This window comes from Odocoileus virginianus, chromosome 18 (assembly GCF_023699985.2).
Source record: "Odocoileus virginianus isolate 20LAN1187 ecotype Illinois chromosome 18, Ovbor_1.2, whole genome shotgun sequence".
Classification (NCBI taxonomy): domain Eukaryota; kingdom Metazoa; phylum Chordata; class Mammalia; order Artiodactyla; family Cervidae; genus Odocoileus; species Odocoileus virginianus.
Window position 1 is genome coordinate 23,827,545 of NC_069691.1, and position 20,617 is coordinate 23,848,161.

Sequence of the window (20,617 nt, forward strand, 5' to 3'; positions counted from 1 at the left end):
GGGATATGGAGCTCACCACAATGGGAGAGGAGGGCCCAGGGTTGCACTGCAGGGACCCTGTGGCATCAGGGAAGTAAGAAAGAGTGAGTAATGCAGAAAGCCTCCCTGTGGGGAAAGAGGCCAAGGGGCAGGCTAAGCTACCCAGAGCTCAGTAGGGCAACCCCACGCCAGGTGGAACACCACCATTAAATCAAATCCATGGAAGAGAAGGGGAGCAAATGCTCACCGAACAGCCCTTTCATGCCAAGGACCTAACCACACATATCATCTCAGCCAATCTCCTCACCTTCTGTGTGAGGGTGGTGGTGTTTTATTGTTCTCATTTAACACATGAAGAAACTGGGTTCAGAGAGGTTAAGAAACATACCCAAGGATTCTCAGCTAGTTAAGGGCAAAACTGGAATAGGAGGCTAGCTGGGATTTGGCCTTTAGAACTTCCTAATGACTGTAGATGCTAAGCCAGTGCACCCACTGCTCTGTGCAGGCAAAACAGGGCACTTGCTCATCTCTGCAGGTAAAGCAGCACACTTCAGTGCTCTGGACAGGTCAACTAGCGCACCCCATTGATCTGTACACGTGGACAGCCATCTCACTGATTGGTACAGGTGAAGAGCACATGCCACTCGTCAGCACATGCCGCCACTCCACTGGTCTGTACAAGTAAACAGTGTCCCTCACTGATCTGTGCAGCTTCTAACCAGCAGACAGGATTATTATAGCATAGGATATGGGAGAGAGAAACCAAAATGCTCACTGTGTAAAGGGAACATTATGGGGAAAAGCTGAAAGCATCCTGCAGGGATTTGATTCAGGATCGAGAAACCTGGAGAGCTGCCTCCATGACAGTCTAAAGGATTTGGAAGTTTCCTTGGTGGTGCTTTAAAGATGCATTTGTCCTGAGAATAGGAGAAGAGAGACTCCTGGGCGTATTTAGGTCAGAGTCTAAAGGGAAAATTCCTTTTTCACTGTGTAGGGAATTACACTCTGGAGATTGTATAATCTCCTTCCCCCAGTACTTTAAGTAAGATAGGCATTTTGCCTATTAGTGAAGGAAGGTGGATGCTGAGATTGTTGACTTCACCTGGGCTTCTCAGTCCTTGCCTGTGAGCTGTGTGAAATACAGACTTTCAGGTTCCCTGACAGACTTCATGGGTCAAACCTGGAGGTGGGCCCAGGCATCTGAGTGTGATTTTGACTTTCAGAGATTGACATCCACTGCTGGAAGTCTTAAACCTGCTCTGAAGCTATAATTTCCAAGTGAGTGTGGAGTTCTTCAAATCTACTTCCAGTCAACCACTTAGGCATTCTGCTAAATTAGGTTTTCTTCACCCAGGGTTCATTGCTGACTTCATCAACCTAGGAATCTCGTAAAGTTGGAGGTAAATTCTGTATGGATGTGTGTTTTTGTGGAGAGAGGATCTTTTATATTCATCAGATTCACTGAGAGATCCAAGTTTACAATAGCTTAAGAACCTTGGGCAGTGTATGTTTTGGTAACCGCTCTGAACTCATTTAAGATCTTTACAAGAAAAGAAGGCTCATTGATTTATTTATAGACACGTTTTTGATTGTGTGTGTGCATTTGTGTGTGTGTGTATGTATGTATGTATGTATGTATACTGGTGTGTTTGATGGCATACAGAATGATCCTACTCAGAGAAACCATTCACGGTGTTCACTACACTTGACTCAAATTAGTTAATAAAAAAGTATATGCAGTAAAAAGCCCCAAACAATCCATTTAGAAAATGAGCAAAAGACATGAATAGACATTTCACCAAAGAAGATATATAGATGGCAGCGAGCACGTGAAAAGATGTTCAATGTCATCAGCCATTAGAGAAATGCCAATTAAAACCATAGTGGTGTATTACTACATACCTCTCGTAATGGCTAAAATAAAAAGAAGCCACTGGTGAGTATGCAGATAAACGGGGTCACTAATGCATTGCTGAATTAGTGCTGATGGAAAAATAAAATGGTATGACCACCCTGGAAAACTGTTTGGTAATTTTTAATGCAATTACATGTATAATTACTGTACACTAGCAATGACACTTGTGTATTTATCTCAGAGAAGTTATAATTTGGGTTCACATAAAACTCTCTACATATCTCTAGAAATAACCCATATGTCCTTCAGTAGCTTATTGGTTGGTCGAACAAGAGGGACATGTTTATAATGGAACATTACTCAGCACCAAAAAAGTTAGCTATAGATATGTGTAATGACTTGTATAAATCTCTAGGGAATTTTGTTGAGTGAGAAAAGCCATTCTTACAGGTTATATACCATTTGCTTCCATGTGTATAACATTCTTGAAATGACAGAATTATAGAAATGGATAATAAATTAATGGCAGCAGCAGCAGCAGGGTTTAAGGAGAGGATGGGGGGCTGGTGGTGAGGGAGGTAGATGAGGCTATAAAATGGAGACTTGAGATATCCTGTGGGGATGGAGAGATCATCTATCTTTAATGGCAGTGCCCTCGCCGTGATACTGTATTATGATTTGTGAGATGTTAGCATTGAGGGGAAACTGGTTAGAGTAGAGACATGATAAAAAGTGAAAGTGAAGTCACCCAGTCATGTCTGACTCTGCTACCACATGGACTATAGCCTGCCAGGCTCCTCCATCCGTGGAATTTTCCAGGCAAGAATACTAGAGTGGATTGCCATTTCCTCCTCCAGGAGATCTTTCTGACCAGAGATCAAACCTGGGTCTCCCACGCTGCAGGCAGACTGTTTACCATCTGAGCCAACAGGGAAGCAATAGACAGGATATCTCTGCGTTATTTCTTGTAACTGTGTAAATCTGCAATTATCTCAAAATAAAATATCTAAAACATCAGATCTACCCCAAAGGGATAAAGTTTTACCACTACTGAGAGTATTAAGAGAAAAATGTGCCCTATGCCATGAGAGCAATTCTGAGAGAAGTGTTACAGAGGTGCCTAGGGCAGGGATGGCAATTCTAGGACAGTGTTCAGCCTCACAGGACTCCCAGGAAGGGAGTTCTTCACCTGGGTTCATCAGCTCTTGCCTGTCGGTTAGACAGTCAGTCTTATCACCTTAGCCTGGTTCTGTGTAAGAAAGAAAAAGTACAGTTCTGCGGGATCTCATGGGCTTGCCAGGTAATACTAGTGGTAAAGAACCTGCCTGCCAATGCAGAAGATGTAAGAGGAATGTCAGGAAGATCCCCTGGAAGAAGGCATGGCAACTCACTCCAGTACTTTTGCCTGGAGAATCTCCATCCACAGAGGAGCCTGGCAGGCTCCAGTCCATAAGGTCGTGAAGAATTGGACACGACTGAAGTGACTTAGCATGCACACACACACTCTGAGGCTCAGATTTGCCTGCTCTCTCTCCAGTATCTTGGGAGTCTGAGTCACTAATCCAAAATGGGCATGAACAGCTCTGATTGAACCAGCTTGGTGGTCACATAATCAAATGAAAGTGACCGGATTTATGGAGTGAGCGTGAGTGTTGTGTATGTGCACATGTGCCTGTGTGTGCATAAACTTCACATTTGCTGTGTGTTAGCAAGATGTTGGCTAAGTTTCTTCACATGCATTATTCCAGTGAATTTTCATGATAAACCTATGAGTCATTCCCATCTTACAGATAGGGAAATGGAGGCTCAGAAAGGTAAAGTGGCTTGCTTTAGGTCGCATAAATAGAAATAAGCACAGACAGTTTGAAACCAGTTTTTTCTGACTTTGAAATCTCTGGGGCCTCCAGCTCACCAGTGCAAGTCTTCATGAGTGCTCTTCTGAAAAGGAGAACCTGCAGGAAGCAAGATAGGGAAGGAAACCTAAGGACTTTTTCCTTTCTAAGCCTAAGTTTTAAGCTGATGGTTTGAATGACAGTGGAATTAAAGAAAAGCTGTGTCAGGGAATCTTACTGCTCAGCAGTAAAAGGAATGCATTTTCATAATCTCTGTGAAACCAAAGTCATACTGATTCCTCTGGGCTTTATCAGGACCTTTCCTCTGCTTCCTCCTGGAGCTGTATCTGTCTGGCATTTGGTTCCATGTGGTGAGGAGAGTGTGGTGAATGTGCTGTGAATAGGCACTGTTGGCCCATCCCATCTGTGCTTCTTATCCTGGGCTGTTGTCTGGGGCCACACCAGGGGACTGCTCATCAGTGTGGAGTGGTTGGATAGGGGTGGCTGCCTTGGGGCATCTTCTGTATGTGTTCAGTCATGTCTGACTCTTTGTGACCCCATGGACTATAGCCTGCCAGGCTCCTCTGTCCATGGGATTCTCTAGGTAAGAATACTGGAGCAGGTAGCCATTCCCTTCCCCAAGGGATTTTTCCAACCCAGGGATCAGACCCAGGTCTCCTGTATTTCAAGTGGATTCTTTACTATCTGAGCTACCAGAAAAGCCCAGTCAACAATGTTGTGATAGTTTCAGATGAACAGAGGAGTCTCAGCCACTCATATACATGTATCCATTCTCCCCCAAACTCCCCTCCCACCCAGGCTGCCACATAACATTGACCACAGTTGCCTGTGCTATACAGTAGGTCCTTATGGGTTATGCATTTCAAATATAGCAGTGTGTACAAATCCATCCCAAACTTTCTAGCTATCCCTTTCCTGCTTCCTTCCCTGCTGACAACCATAAGTTCATTCTCTAAGTCTGTGAGTCTCTTTGTGTTTTGTAAGTTTGTATAATTTCTTTTAAGATTCCACATATAAGGGATGTCATACAATATTTTTCCTTCTCTGTCTTGGTTCACTCAGTATGACAGTCTCTGGGTCCAGCTATGTTGCTGCAAATGGCATTATTTCATTCTTTTTAATGGCTGAGTAATATTCCATTGTATATATGTACCACACCTTCTTTATCCTTCCCTTTGTTGATGGACATTTAGAGTGCTTCCATGTCTTGGCTACTGTAAATTGTGCTACAATGAACACTGGGGTGCATGTATCCTTTTGGATCATGTTTTTCTCCAGATATATGCCCAGGAGTGGGACTGCAGGGTCACATGGTAGCTGTAGTTCTAGATCTCCATAGTAGCTGTACCAATTTACATTCCCACCAACAGTATAGGAGGGTTCCCCTCTTTCCACGCCTTCTCCAGTGTTTATTGCTTGTTGATTTTTTGATGGTAGCCATTCTGACCAGTGTTAGGTTATATCTCAGTGTAGTTTTGATTTACATTTCTCCAATAATTAGCAATGTTGAACATCTTTTCGTGTGCTTCTTGGCCATTTGTATGTCATCTTTGGAGAAATATCTGTCTGTGTCTTTTGCCCACTTTTTGATTGGGTTGTTTGCTTTGATGCTGTTGAGCATCATGAATTGAGCTGTTTGTAAATTTTGGAGACTTAATCCCTTGGTGGTCACATCATTTGCAAATATTTTCTCCCAATCTGTGGGTCATCTCTTCACTTTGTTTATTGTTTCCTTTGCTGTGCAAAAGCTCTTGAGTTTAAGTAGGTTCCATTTGTTTATTTTTGTGTTTATTTCCATTCTTCTGGGAGACAGACTGAAAAAGGTATTGCTACGATTTATGTCAGAGAAAGGACCTCTTTGATGCAGTAAATACAGGAAGTTTCTTGAGTTGAGCAGCAATCTGAGATCCAGACAATTAACTTGTCTTTTTTTTTTTTTAACATTTGTTTAGAGCCGTCAGGGAAGTCCAAGGGTTAGACGATACTTTGAGAAATAGTGACGTATAGCACCGAGTCAGGCTCGCCAGAAAGTTCATTCCCCTCGTACCCAGTCTGGTGTGGTCTTTGGGGACTGGGTAGAAACAACTCTGCCGCCAGAAGCCTGGGAATTAGCTCCATTCGTAGAAACAAGGCAGGGCAATTGTGTTGCTGACTGCAGTGGTCAGGGGGTCGGGCCAGTATCCTCAGGGACCCTAGTTCCCCTAGTTCAGGATTAGGTTACTTGCAGCCTTAGAAGCCCCTGAATTTGCATGCCTGCATAAGCAATGGAGACAGTGCCTCACCAATAACTCAGTCATACTTTCCCTGATGCCTTAAAGAGACCCTCGTGGCATACAATACTTAAATATAGATGATCACAGATCCTCATTAGGAGTGGGTGTCAGTAATTAAACAAAATAGAAATTTTATTCAGATTGAACACTTCCCCTTTGTAATTATCCTCTTGAAGTCCCTTTGTAATTGTGCTTTTTTTAAACTGTCCTCTGAATTAGCATATTAAATCTAAACTGTTTAATTAGATGAAGGTTTTCTCAAATTAGAGATGAATAAGTTTCCAATATAACCCTCAGAAAAGATTGTTTTGTGCTTTGATACATCGATGGAGAGAACATCAAAAAGCAAGGGAGAAAGCCAGGGTTGTGCAGACTTCGCCAGGTAATGAGGCAAATTCCACATCCATACTTAAAGCCCCTCTACCTTTATGTTACAGGCTAATGTGAAACTGGGCATTTGCATTTTGCCAGTTGCCACTAGTTAGGCTGCCCATTGATCCACTGAGTATGTACACTGTGCTGGACTTAAACCAGGAGCTGGGCTTGATGGAAGGAAAATAGCAAGTCACAGCTTTCATTATCTTGTGGTTTTTTGAAGAGACAGACATTCGTCACATAATCAGAGTGAGTTTTACTTCCAAACTGAAATTAAGGTTAGGAAGCAAACTGGCACCCCACTCCAGTGCTCTTGCCTGGAAAATCCCATGGACAGAGGAGCCTGGTAGGCCGCAGTCCATGGGGTCGCTAAGAGTCGGACACGACTGAGCGACTTCACTTTCACTTTTCACTTTCATGCGCTGGAGAAGGAAATGGCAACCCACTCCAGTGTTCTTGCTGGAGAATCCCAGGGACGGGGGAGCCTGGTGGGCTGCCGTCTGTGGGGTCGCACAGAGTCGGCCACGACTGAAGTGACTTAGCAGCAGCAGCAGCAGCAAACTAATGTGTCATGAGAGAGTAGATAAAGGAGTGTTGGGAGAGAGTTCTTCATTGGTTCTTTGCATTTATGCTTGTCTTGTAACAGCTCTTGTTATGGGCTATGTTTTCAAGGGTATTTGCTTAGGAAGCAGCCTTAGAGAATATAAATAGTATCTTTCTCTGAGGCAGAGGTCAGTGTTGTTTCCTAGCCAGTACAATAAAAATGTCTCCATCTGGGCAAAGACTGGGCAGGTTTGCTAGCAGCCCCTTTGTAACACCAGGGGATTCCTATGACTGGAGTGCCTTAGCTGTGATGTAAACCTAATGCATGGTATCCACCTGGGCTGCTTTACACTCCCTGGTGAGACTTGCGCCTTAGGGAAAGAATGTGAGCATGGAGCTTGTGCTGCTTGCTGTACAGTGAGGGGTAAATTCTCTATCTCTGATCGTTGGATCTTGTGTCTTCTGCCCACATCGATGAAACTGTGGTAGGATGATTTGAGAGCTTGCAAGTAGGGTAAATTCCCAAATCTACAGTTTTTGGCACAGATGGGAGTAGGGCTGGAGCCCAGCATCATTCATAAGAAATGCTTGCAGGCTTGCTAATATTGAGATAGCAAAATTGGTCACTGGTAGAGTTGTCATCCTGACAACTCCCCCACCTCCGCACCCACAGAGCTGGGTATCCTAGGCTTCCCTACTGCTGTAGAGTATCTAGAAGTATAGAGGAAGAATGCGGTGCTGGATGGCTACTCATTTTCATCATTATGGAGGAGATAGAGAGCAGAGCCCCTCTCCCCGATCTTCATCAGGAAGAGGTCAGGTTCTTGGGGATCAGTGACAGCTATTCCCCAAGAAAAGATTTATGGTCTGAGACTGCTTCCTAATGTCTGAACTCGGGGTCGAGCCACCCTCAAACTTCTAATTTCTGTCTTTTATGAAATGGAAGCTATTTGTCTCCTGCCTTTCCTGCAGGCTGAGTGGGACCATGAAACACCATCCTTTCCCTACAGCTGTGTAAAGTGTAAAGTAGTGAGGGAATGAGGTAAAGATTGGGGGCCTGGCTGAGTCAGGTCCCAGGGCTGGGTTTTGATTTTCTCACTTTGACAAGGCTCTGAATGCATTTTTAATAATAGTTTTCCTTATCATCTTTTCCCAATGACAGGTTCACACACAAAAATTATGTATTTCAAAAATATGTCATTTTAGCAGATAACTTTGTAGGAACCTGGGATGGTGAAGTGCATGCAAAGCCCCTCTCAATCTCCCTCTGTATACCTGGCCACTCCTGAGTCTTCTCAATTATGTTTGATAATTGAAGCAAAAATTATAACACTGTCTGGTGTGGTTCTAAATGTATGTAGAAGAAATATGTAAGATTATGTCATACATGGGACAGAATAAAATTTCTATACTTCATGATGTAGAAATTGGTTAAATCTCAACACCAGCAGTCTGAGGACTGAGGATGGCCCTTGCCTGTAGTACCAGGCACAGGGCCTTGCAACAACTCAGATACTCCAAAAATATCTTAGGAGTAAACCAACAAGAATTAAAAAATAATCTTTTCTCTTTTTTTGGCCGTACCACATGGCATGTGGGATCTTACTTCCCTGACGAGGGATTGAACCCTGGCCCCTGCATTGGAAGCTCAGAGTTTTAACCACTGGACCACCAGGGTAGTCCCTTAAAGAATAATCTTAAGGTTACACACTGACTCAATTTGTTTTTCCTCACATCAGTCTGCCCATCAGGCAGTTTTACCCCAGACAGACCTTCCACAGGAAGGAACCTCAGAATTTTCCCTCAGGTGGTTTCTAGCTAAATTTGTTTTTGCCCTTAAGGAATTACCATCCTTTGAGCCAGGAAAGTAAAAATCCTTAGAAAGGCTGGTACCGGGCCCCTCAAGAGTGCTCTATATTCTGAGAACTTCTGAATATTTCTAGAGCACATTTACAGTAGCACAAGAAGCATAGGCCTGCTGCTCTGGGGGTACATTTCATGTGGGCCCAATATTATTTCCTCCAGACCACATTTACCTTGATCTTCACTCTCAAAGAACTTTCAGTTTTCAAAGGTCACAGAACTGTATAGACATAATACTGTTCACAGCTTCCCATTTCTTGGTAGTATGGTTTATAAGTTTCTTTCTTTCAATACCCTTTCCTTTCTCCTCCTCCTCCTCTTTCTTCTCCCTCTCCCACTCCTTCTTTTTAACAAACATGCTTCCAACAGATTTTTTTTTTTTTTAATGGAACATTTTGGGGAGAGAAAAAGATGGGATTGGGGAGAAGTATGAAATACAAAAGATCTCTGAATAATTGTTTTATAACCACAACCAACAAGTACAGAGAATGCCGTGTATACAACAACACAGTAAAGGATTGAAGATGGAGGTATTCCCTTAGCAAGGATGACGATTTCAGAGTCTGGTATTTGGAACTTAGGCTGCAGTCCTTGCTTTTGGCTAGATCACCAGGTGTGTGGCACTCAATTTGCTGTTGCTGTGGTTTTTTCTAAGGACAAGTGAGAGGCCCTCAGGGCCCTGTCAAAGGGACAGTCTAGTGATGTCATCTCTTCATCTCCCTTCCAAGCAGACAGTTCAGCATTCCTGTTTTTCTGATGTGGATGGAGAAGGTCTGCCTTGGTTTCTAAAGCTTGGTCATGGAACTATATATCTATAATACAATTCACAGCTTCTTACCTCTTGGTGGTATGGTTTGTTTATTTTCCTCACAGGGTAGAAGAGACATTTGATGTTTGTTGAGAAGCTCCTGGGTGTGGTGGTAAACCCCCTCTAGAGGGAACTCAGGGCATCATGATAGAGGAAAACTGAACTGAAACATCTATGGTGCTCTGTAGGCGAAAGCTACCTTTAGGACTTTTTGTCAAGTTCTTCTGATGCAGAAAGACTTGGACAGTCTGGGACTGAGTTTCAGTCACTGAAAGGAGGTGAGCCTTTGGTGCAAATTGCTTAACCCTCCCTGAAAGCCAGTTTCCAAATCCATGAAGCAGCCCTCTCAAAAGAGGTAGATCCCATGAACTGACATGTCTGGTAATAGATGCCCAGGGGTAGATGGCCCAGAGTTGTTACAGCAACAGCCCTGTCTTCAGTGCTCTTTACCAACCTTATCAGCGTGTGGTTGCCATTTCTCATGTCATCTCTGGTCTAAGGTGCTGCTGGAACTCCTGTCTTCTCCTCTGACTTTCATGTGTTAGGAAAGAGAAGAAGAACAAAAATGTCACACTCCACACCAGGGTCAGTTCCTTTGAAGCATATTAGCTCCAAGGGAAGCTGGGAAATATAATCTTTTAGTTAGACTACAGGTGTTTTGTTAGTAGGGAAGGGCAGCGTGGTGGGAGGAGATGGAGACTGGGTGGACTCCCAGTGGTTTCTGACACAGGAAACAATCCAGGGTGGATGGGTACTGGGGATAGTGGTCACAGGGTCAGAATCGGGGAACATTGTCCAAGAGAGGGTGAATATTTTTCTTATAGCGCCTTGGCATTTTGTTTTTTTATCCTCATTTAGTTGGGCATGAATGTGTTTTGCCCTGCAGAAGGGACTTTTTTGAGTCTCTCTTTGATCCAGTGTAGGAGATAGAAGGTTTCTATGGAAAACAAACAGACCAGCTGGCAGCTGAGCACACATGATAAATTACTGCCGGGTTGTGGGGAGCACAAAGGAGCTCTAAGCAGTAATTCTCAGCCATCCTCCCTTCTATGAATACGAGGCCACACAAAGTCTTTCACAGTGACAGTTGTTCTAGCACCATGGTTTAGACTGGCTGATTTTGGAGAATTTCAGAATAGAATGCCATTTGCCATTTCTCTTATCTGGAAGACATTACTGAGACAAGATAGGGATATTTCAAGTGGGAATTTTCAGCTATCGGGACTCAAGGTCATTCCCACTGCCTTCTCATTTATCCTTCAAACTCAGTCAATTAATAACATTGGTAATTTTTTTTCTTTCAGTTATCTCCTGCCTTCATCTATGGTCTCATTCCTAACAGGTCTAGGTTACTGTCCCACCCACCTCCTAACTAGTATCCACATGTATCCTTTCAAGCTAACTAACCTACCAACCCTCCAGAGTGGATAGCTCTTCATCAAATATTTGTCATTCTGTTCCCCACCTGCTCAAAACTCTTCTGCTATTTCCTCTTTTGATGTGAAAATATCCATTTATTTGGGCTTCCCAGGTGGTGGTAGTGGTAATAAATCTGCTTGCTAATGCAGAAGATGTAAGAGACAAAGGTTCCATCCTGGGTTGAGAAGATTCCCTGGAGGAGGGCATGGCAACCCACTCCAGTATGCTTGCTTGGAGAATCCCATGGACTGAGGAGCCTGGGCTACAGTCCATAGGTTTGCAAACATTCTAACATGACTGAAATGACAGCAAGCGCACACACATCCATTTATGCAAAAATAATAAAAATGGTTGGAGGGGGTGGGCATACAGATTACTCTCATAAAAGAATGCTGGATTTCTCCATAAGATTCTGTAAGATGGCATTCCTAGGCTTTATTTTCTTTCTTTTGTAAGAATAATTTTGTTAGAGTATAGTTGCTTTACAGTTTGTTAGCTTCTGCTGTATAGCAAAGTGAATCAGCTCTATATATACATATATCCCTCTTTTTGTGTTTCGTACCCATTTAGGCCACTACAGAACGTTGAGTGGAGTTCTCTGAACTCTCATTTGTTGTTGTTCAGCCCCTCAGTTGCGTCCTACTCTTTGAAATGCTATGGACTGCAGCACACCAGACTTCTTGTCTTTCATTATCTCCCCAAGTTTGCTCAAACTCATGTCCATTGAGTCAGTGATGCCATCCAACCATCTCATCCTTTGTGGCCACCTTCTCCTCCTGCCCTCAATCTTTCCCAGCATCAGGGTCTTTTCCCACGAGTCGGCTCTTCACATCAAGTGGCCAAAGTATTGGAGCTTCAACTTCAGCATCAATCCTTCCAAAGAATATTCAGGGTTGATTTCCTTTAAGATTGACTGGGTTGATCTTGCAGTCCAAGGGACTCTCAAGAGTCTTCTTCAGCACCACAGTTTGAAAGCATCAATTCTTCAGTGCTCAGCCTTTTTTATGGTCCAACTTTCATATCCATACATGACTACTGGAAAAACCATAGCTTTGACTAGATAGACTTTTGTTGGCAAAGTGATGTCTTTGCTTTTTAATATGCTGTCTAATTTTGTCATAGCTTTCCTTCCAGGGAGCAAGCATCTTTCAATTTCATAGCTGCAGTCACCATCTACAGTGATTTTGGAGCCCCCCCTAAAATAAAGTCTGCCACTGTTTCCATTGTTTCCCATCTATTTGCCATGAAGTGATGGGACCAGATGCCATGATGTTAGTTTTTTGCATATTGAGTTTTAAGCCAGCTATTTCACTCTCCTCTTTCACTCTCATCAAGAGGCTCTTTAGTTCCTCTTTGCTTTCTGCCATTAGGGTGGTGTCATCTGCATATGTGAGGTTATTGATATTTCTCCCAACAATCCTGATTCCAGCTTCTCATTTGTTATGTATTTTATATCTAGTATCAATAATGTATATATGTCAATCCCAATCTCCCAATTCATTCCACCCCTCCTTTCCCCCCTTGATGTCCATATGTTTGTTCTCTACATCTGTGTCTCTATTTCTGTTTCACAAATAAGATCATCTGTACCATTTTTCTAGATTCCACATGTATGAGTTAATATACGATGTTTGTTTTTGTCTTTCTGACTGATTGCACTCTGTGTAACAGTCTCTAGGCCCATCCATTTCTTTACAAATGACCTAATTTCATTCCTTTTTATGGTTGAGTAATATTTCATTGTATATATGAACCACATGTTCTGTATTCATTCCTTAATGAACTAGACTTTACTTTCTATGTTGATAAAAAAGTTGTTCATATCAACATTTGCCTCCCCCGAGTAGAATAACAGCTTGTGTTGTCTTTCCTGTGGATTATTTCATGTATTTTGTACAACCCTGTCAGTTTTCTAATTTATGTGTACACACATGCAGGTGCACGCATGTGTGTGTGCATGGTTCTTCATGGCAGTGTGTAGCCATGTACTTCTACCCTCCATTCTATACTCATTCCTTCATTCACTTATTATGTATGCTTAATGAGCACTTCCCGCACCCCCCCCACCCCAGAATTTTCTGTTCACCAGGCATTGTGTTAGCTGCTGAATTTTTATTTGTGTTACAGTTGTGGTCCCATTGCTCAAATTGATGTAGATTGTTCTCACCTTATCAATTTATCTAAATTCAATCATCTTTCAAGACCCACTTCTAATTTAAATGCTATCAGAATTAATCCCTCCACCCCTCTAGTATTCACAGGTTGGTTGTGAATGTCTGTGGGACTGTGATACTACTATGTTGGTCATACAGAGCTCTTTGAGTGTACGTGACAGAAATCCAACTCAACTTAGTTTAAGCCAAAAGGGGTTGAGGGGAGGATTCTGATTCTGATTGGTCTAGCCAGAATCCCAAAACCATCTCTGTGGCCTGTTACAATAAGATAGGTGTATTGAATATTGGGTTGACAGGAACAGTAGCCACTGCAAAGGTTGTCCTGAAAAAATTTCTCCTAGTCTTGTTTTGAAAAAAGTTAAGACTCCTGTGTTGGTTATTCTATGTCAGTTGTTGCCTGTGGCTCAATGTGCCATCCATGAGGGAAGTAATCACAATCTTGTATTCTCCTGTTAGGGCAGATCTTATCCTAGTTAATTTGAGGAAGATCTAGGGTAGGGCTCATTAGATGCAACCATTCCCAGGAAAGAGATCATGAAGAGCCACTGGGGTCTCTTTCATTTGAGAACCCAGAGCTCTTTGGAGACAAGTCACAGGGTTTTCAAACACTGTCAATAGCTGTTGTATCCAAGTCACTTGGAGATTGCTACACATCTGCTCCAAGTTAAGTTGGAATCAGAAAACAGTATTCTGGTTCTCTTTAGTCTGAGAGATGGCCTGAAAGATGGTGTGGTACCAGTGAACCCGGGTTCATGGTAGTTGTTATGTTCCAGTGTCCCTGCCTGGTCCTGGTGTCTCTCATGGGACCTTTCTTCTACTTAGAGTCACCCAAAGGCCAGCTTTGTCCAAGCAGCTGCTCACCAGAACTGATCAAGGTGGGTCAGGAGGACAAATTGGGATGAACTCCCATTGAGAATTTTGATGTTGAGGCCATAAAAGATGGTGGCCAAATCTGAGGTCACACTACTGAGTTTAAATTTTGTTTCTGTAGCTTATTAGTTTTGAGGTCTGCCTTAAGTTACTTTGGTTTTGTAAATTCAGGATAATAAGGCATACTGTTAAACTTCAATAATCTTCACAGGTACTGACCAATTAGACCAAACATGGTAGACAATGGCCGTAGTCCTGGAGTGGGAATCTATGACCCTCTGCTCTGTTGATTCTTTAGTTGTTAAACATGGTGAGTCCAGAGTGTCCTAAGAGGGGTCCACATGACCAGGGCGGCTGCAGAAACATTGAGGGGTTCAAGGTTTGAGTTTTATTACCAGTTAATATTTCAATATTTTCTACTGCTGTACCTGTGAGATTGGTGAAATATTAAGCCTGGGGATAGTAATTGTACTTCACAGAGCTCTTGTCACTCCCTCTAGTTACTATAGTATAAGCCAGCTTCTTCTCAACCCTACTGGCATCATTTGCCTTGGACCCACTGTAGATGTGTGGAGTTACAATGACAATTTTTTGGGCAGACAGAAGTAAATTGTCTCAAGGAAAGAATGCCTTTTTCTAATTTGCAATGTGTTGCCACATGGGTTAGTGGTGGGGGTGGTTACTGTGAAGATTAAATGAGATAACCCATCCCGCGTGCCTATGATAATGCAGGTGTATAGAAAAACCTCAGTGTAGGTTCATTATTTGTCTCTGTAAATGAAGTGATGCCAACACACTCACAGAATGCAAAGAAGTAGCTCTTTATCATTCAGCTTGAAGCTTGTACCACACTTCCTGCAATATAAAATGAATTCACATTAAAATAAATTCTATCTTTTTTCCTCAATATTGAAAAATTTCAAACATTCAGCCAAGTTAAAAGAATTATACATTAAGCATTCACGTGTCTACGATCTAGACTTAAAAATGAATGTTTTTCCGTATTCCTTTTGTCACATACCTACCTATCCTATCTGTCCACCAGTTCATGTAAAAATGCATTTCAAAGTGAGTTGAAGGTGTCAGTATACTTCAGTGTTAAACTTAAACATGCATATTATTAACTAGACTTCTATATTTGTTTTTGGTGGTTTTTTTTTGTTTAGGTAAAATAGACAAAGTTTAATGTACCATTTTATAAGTTTTGATAAATTGTTGAAGGGCCATCAAGAAAACAAGAGAATGTGACCACAGGCTGACCTACAAGAGCAACCCTGGGCAATGGGGCTCCTCACCCCTGCCTCCCACTGTGGGTGAGTGTGCTAACTCACTTCAGTCGCGTCTGACTCTTTGCAGCCCTTTGGACTGTAGCCCACCAGGCTCCTGTTTCCATGAGATTTTCCAGGCAAGAATACTGGTATGGGTTGCCATGCCCTCCTCAAAGGGAGCCCTTTTCAAAGACATAGCTTTGAGAGAGTAAGGTGTCCTTTATGTCATCTGGACAATATATATGTCTGAACCCATTAAAGCCTTTCTATAAAGCTGTAAGATTCATCTGACTCCTCAGACAAGCCTGGTATGTAAGTTCCCTTGCTTTTTATAACTGCTGCCTCCTTATCTGGAGTGGTCTGTCTCTGTCTTCTGGGTCTCTTTGTCTTCTCTGTATGGGGGCTGGTTCATGAACCAACATGAACGCATACACCTGGGTAACTCCCCCCAAAACATGGAATGTTATCATCACTCAAAAAATTCCTTGTTTCCCTTCCCAGTCAAAGACTACCTCCATGACCCATAGGCAAGCATGGCTCTGATTTCCACCCCCACCTCTTCTCTATATTAGTTTTGCCTGCTTTGAAACTTCATGTACGTGAACTGATTAAGTAGTTATTCTTTCATATAGGAGTTCTTTCACACAGAACAATGTTTTTGAGATTCATCCATGTTGTTGAATGTATTAGTCTGTTCCTTTTAATTTATGAGTAGTATTACATTGTACAAATTCAATGCTTGTTTAGTGTTCTTTTGTTGATGAACACCTGGAATGTTTTCAGTTTGGAGATATTATGAATATATACTTGCTGTGAACATTCTTGTACACATCTTTTTGTGGACATATGCTTTCATTTGGGGGGATAAATATATAGAACTAAAACTAGTGGCTGATGGGAAAGGTGTATGTTTAGTTTTATGAAAACCTACAGACATTTCTCCAAAGTGTTGGAACCATTTTATGCTCCCACCAACATGTACGAGTGTTTACAGTTGCTCTGCATCCTTGCCACTATTTGGTATTATCAGTCTCTTTGATTTTGGCTATTCTATTGGTTGTGAACTGTAATTGGGTTTTATTTTGAATTTTTCTAATGACCTGAGAACTTTTACCTGTGCTATTGGCCATTTAACATAGCTTCTTTCTTAAAGTGTCTGTTCAAATCTTTTACTCATTTTTAAAAACTTTTTTATTTTGAATTTTAGACTTAAAGAAAAGTTGCAAAAATAGTATAGAGTTCCTGTATATGCCTCAACTAGCTTCTCCTAATACCAACATCACATGTAACCATAGCATAATTATCAAAGCTGGGAAGTTAATATTGGCACAATACTGTTAACTAAACTATAGGCTTTATTTATATATACCAGTTTCCCTACTAATGTCCTTGTTCTGTTCCAGGATTCTGTCTAGGTTCCCAGTTGCATTTAATTATTATTTATTTTGCCCTTTCCACTCTTTAAAAAATTGGACTGTCTTTTATTAAGTTCTGGGGATACTTTATATATTTTGGATAAAAGTCTTTGTTAGACATTTGCTTTAAAACTTTTTTCATGTCTATGGCCTTCTATATTTGCTTAGTGTTGATGAACAGACTTAAAATTTTGATGTTGTCTACCTTATCAGTATTTTTATAATGGCTATTAATTTCAGTGTCCTAGTTTAAAAAGCTTTTTGTCCACAACTTGTGAAGATGAAGATGTCTTCCTATTTTATTACAGGAAATTTACAGTTTTAACTTCTGTGTTTAGATCTATAATCCATTTTAAATTAGTTTTTATTGGATGGCGTATAGTATGAGTTGAGGCTACTATATTTTTTCCTTTATATGGCTATCTAGTTGTTCTAGGACCACTTATTAAAAAGACTTTCTTTCCTCCATTGATTACTTTGGTTGGTAATCAAATGATTTTAAAGTGTCTGACATTGATCTATCTTTATATCCTTATGCCAGTACTATACTTTTCTTGATTACTAGTTTAGTTTTGAAGTAAATCTTTAAGTTGGTTAGTGTTAATCTTCTAAAGTTGTTCTTTTTCACGATTGCCTTGTTTACTCTAGGTACTTTGCATGTGTGCATGCTCAGTCACTTCAGTCATATCTGACTCTTTGTGACCCTACAGACTATAGCCTGCCAGGCTCCTCTGTCCATGGGGATTCTCTACACCTGGAGAATGATTGCCATGTCCTCCGCCAGGGGTTCTTCCCAACTCAAGGATGAAACCTGAGTCTCTTACCTCTACCTGCATTGGCAGGAAGGTTCTTTACCACTAGCGCCTGCATTTCCAAATAAATTTTAGAATCACCTTGCTGCTGCTGCTGCTGCTAAGTCGCTTCAGTCATGTTCAACTCTGTGCGACCCCATAGACGGCAGCCCACCAGGCTCTGGCGTCGCTGGGATTCTCCAGGCAAGAGCACTGGAGTGGGTTGCCATTTCCTTCTCCAATGCATGTAAGTGAAAAGTGAAATTGAAGTCGCTCAGTCGTGTCCGACTCTTAGTGACCCCATGGACTGCAGCCCACCAGGCTCCCCATCCCTGGGATGCTCCAGGCAAGAACACTGGAGTGGGTTGCCATTTCCTTCTCCAATGCATGAAAGTGAAAAGTGAAAGTGAAGTCGCTCAGTCATGTCTGACTCTTCGCGACCCCATGGACTGCAGCCCACCAGGCTCCTCCGTCCATGGGATTTTCCAGGCAAGAGTGCTGGAGTGGGGTGCCGTTGCCTTCTCCAATCACCTTGCTAAGTTCTACAAAAAAAAAAAAAAAAAAACAGCTATAGCGTATTTACTGGGATTTGGGAAAAAATGTCATCGTATAAATGTAGTCTTGCAATTCATGAACATGAAACATTTTCAACATTATTTTAAAATATTTACAAATTTTTTATAATAGTAAAGTTTTCCTCAAGATTCTTTTAGCAATATTTTATAGCTTTTATGTCTTATACATCTTTTGATTCATTTATTCCTAAGTGTTCTATATCTTTTGAAGATATTGTAAATAGAATTTTAAGGAATTGTATTGTCCATTTTTTGGCTACCAATATATAAAAACATAATTGATTTTTATATGTTGACCTGGCAAAATTATTTTAGTAGTTCTAATAGTTGATTTGTAGACTCCAAGTAAATAATTACATCATCTGTGATTATAGAGAGTTTTACTTCTTCCTTTCTGATCTTTATTCCTTTCTGTCTTCTTGCCTTACTGTGCTAGGTAGGATCTTCAGTACAATACTGAACAGCATCGATAAAAATTTTCCTGATTTTGTGGGGAAAGTGTTCAGTATTTTATCATTGATTATAGTAATGATAATGCTGTTTTTTTTCCTTAGGTACACTTCACAGTTTGAGGTAGTTCCCTTCTATTCCTAAGCTGCTGAGAGAGTTTAGCATAATGGGAATTGAATTTTGTCAAATTATTTTTTGTGTGTGTGTGTCAATCAAAATAATAAAAAAATTTCTGCCTTAATCTGTTAATATGATAAATTACATTGATTTTCCAGTGTTAGACCAAAATTACATATCTGAAATAAGCTCCAATTGGTCATGACATATTGCCATTTTTTCTGTATTGCTGTATTTGGTTTACTAATACTTCACTGAGAATTTTTTGTTGATGTTCATGAGGGCTATTATTTTGTAATTTTTTTTACCTTTCTTTTTAATTTCCTCATCAAACTTTTTTATCAAAGTTATGCAAGTCTCAGAAAATGAATTGAGAATCAACCTCCTATTATCTTCTGAAAGAGTTCGTGTTAACATTCGTATTAGTTAATCTATAAATCTTTGATACAATTCATCAGTAAAATTAATCTGGGCCTGGAAGTTTGTGGGAAAGTTTTTGATAATAGACTCAATTTTATAAATGGATAGAAATGAGATTATTCATATTCCTATTTCGTTTTGCTTTATTATTATTATTATTATTTTTTTGCTTTACCACATGCATCAGTTCCAACCAGGGGTTGAACCTGTGCCCCCCGAGGTGGAAGCACAGGATCCTAACCACTGGATCAGCAGGGAAGTCCCCATTTTGCATCATTTTTGTAAGTTTTATTTCTTGAGGAATTTTCACTTTCATCTAAGTTGTAAAAAAATTTTCTTTACATTGTTTATAATATCCCTTTTTTTGTTCTTTTAATGTCTGTGGGATCAGCAATGATCTCCCCTCCTTTACCTTCTTTCCTGAAGGTAACATGTGTTTTCTCTTAATCAGTCAGGTTAGGAATTTATCAATATTGTTCAGGTTTTCTGAACAATCATGTTTTGGTTTAACTTATTTGTTTCTTTTTATTTACTTCTACTCTCATCTGTATTATTTTCTTCCTTCTACATACTTTGGGTTTAGTTTACTTTTCTTTTTCAACCTGTTCTGATTAAATCTTTGGTCATTGATTTTTGTGACAGACTCTGTTTTTCAAAGATGGTCATAGCAACATATCTTATTCCACCTGCTCTTTTAGAACTTTATTACAATCTATCATGAGTGAAGTCGAATTTCCCTCCCCTTGAACCTGGGATGGGGAGAGCTTATGATTCACTTATAACTAACACAGTACAATGAAAGAAATGCAGTGTGAGTTTTGAGATAGGTTATGAAAAAGCAATGCAGCATCTGCCTTGCTAGCTGTTAGTTTTATGTTTGGAATCTAAATCTTCATGCAATAAGGCAAAGTACCCTGAAACCTTAATGCCATGAGAAAGCCAAGACTTGTGTATATATTGGGAAGGTCCTAGCTTTCAAGTTCTTCCAGTCCAGGAGCCAGGCAAGTGAATGAATGAGTACTAAGATGACTCAGGATCTAGCCCGAGTTCCCCTCGACCTAATGTCTTCCCACTTGAAGCTTCTTTGCTTTCTAGCTAGTAGCCCCCAGTCAAGCATCCGACATGGTGCTTACTGAGGCCAGGAGAAGACTAGAAAACACAGAACTCAACCAGGGCCAATTCTTTCTTCCAGGTGTCCACAGTCCTCGAACTTCTGTCTGCTTCTGGCTATGCTAATACTTTAGGGTGTGTTGACCTGATAGAAGCCATTCATTACCAGGAATGGAAACTCAGCATCTATCTTTTAAATCCATGATTGTCTTACCCGCTCTATTTACAGAGTTAGTCTAATACAAATATTTAGTATTTGTCAGAGTTTTGGTAAACTTGTTTAGGGATTTTTTTTTTTTTCAATTTTTTTTAACATATTGGGAGTCTCTCTCCCGGAAGGCCTGTGGTCCCTCTGAGCCCAGTTCTCCATCGGGTCCCAGAGAGCAGCCAGAGCAGAACTGACCTCCACTTCAACTGCTCTCACTCTGGAGTTCAGGATGGAGGTCCATGTGTCCTCTC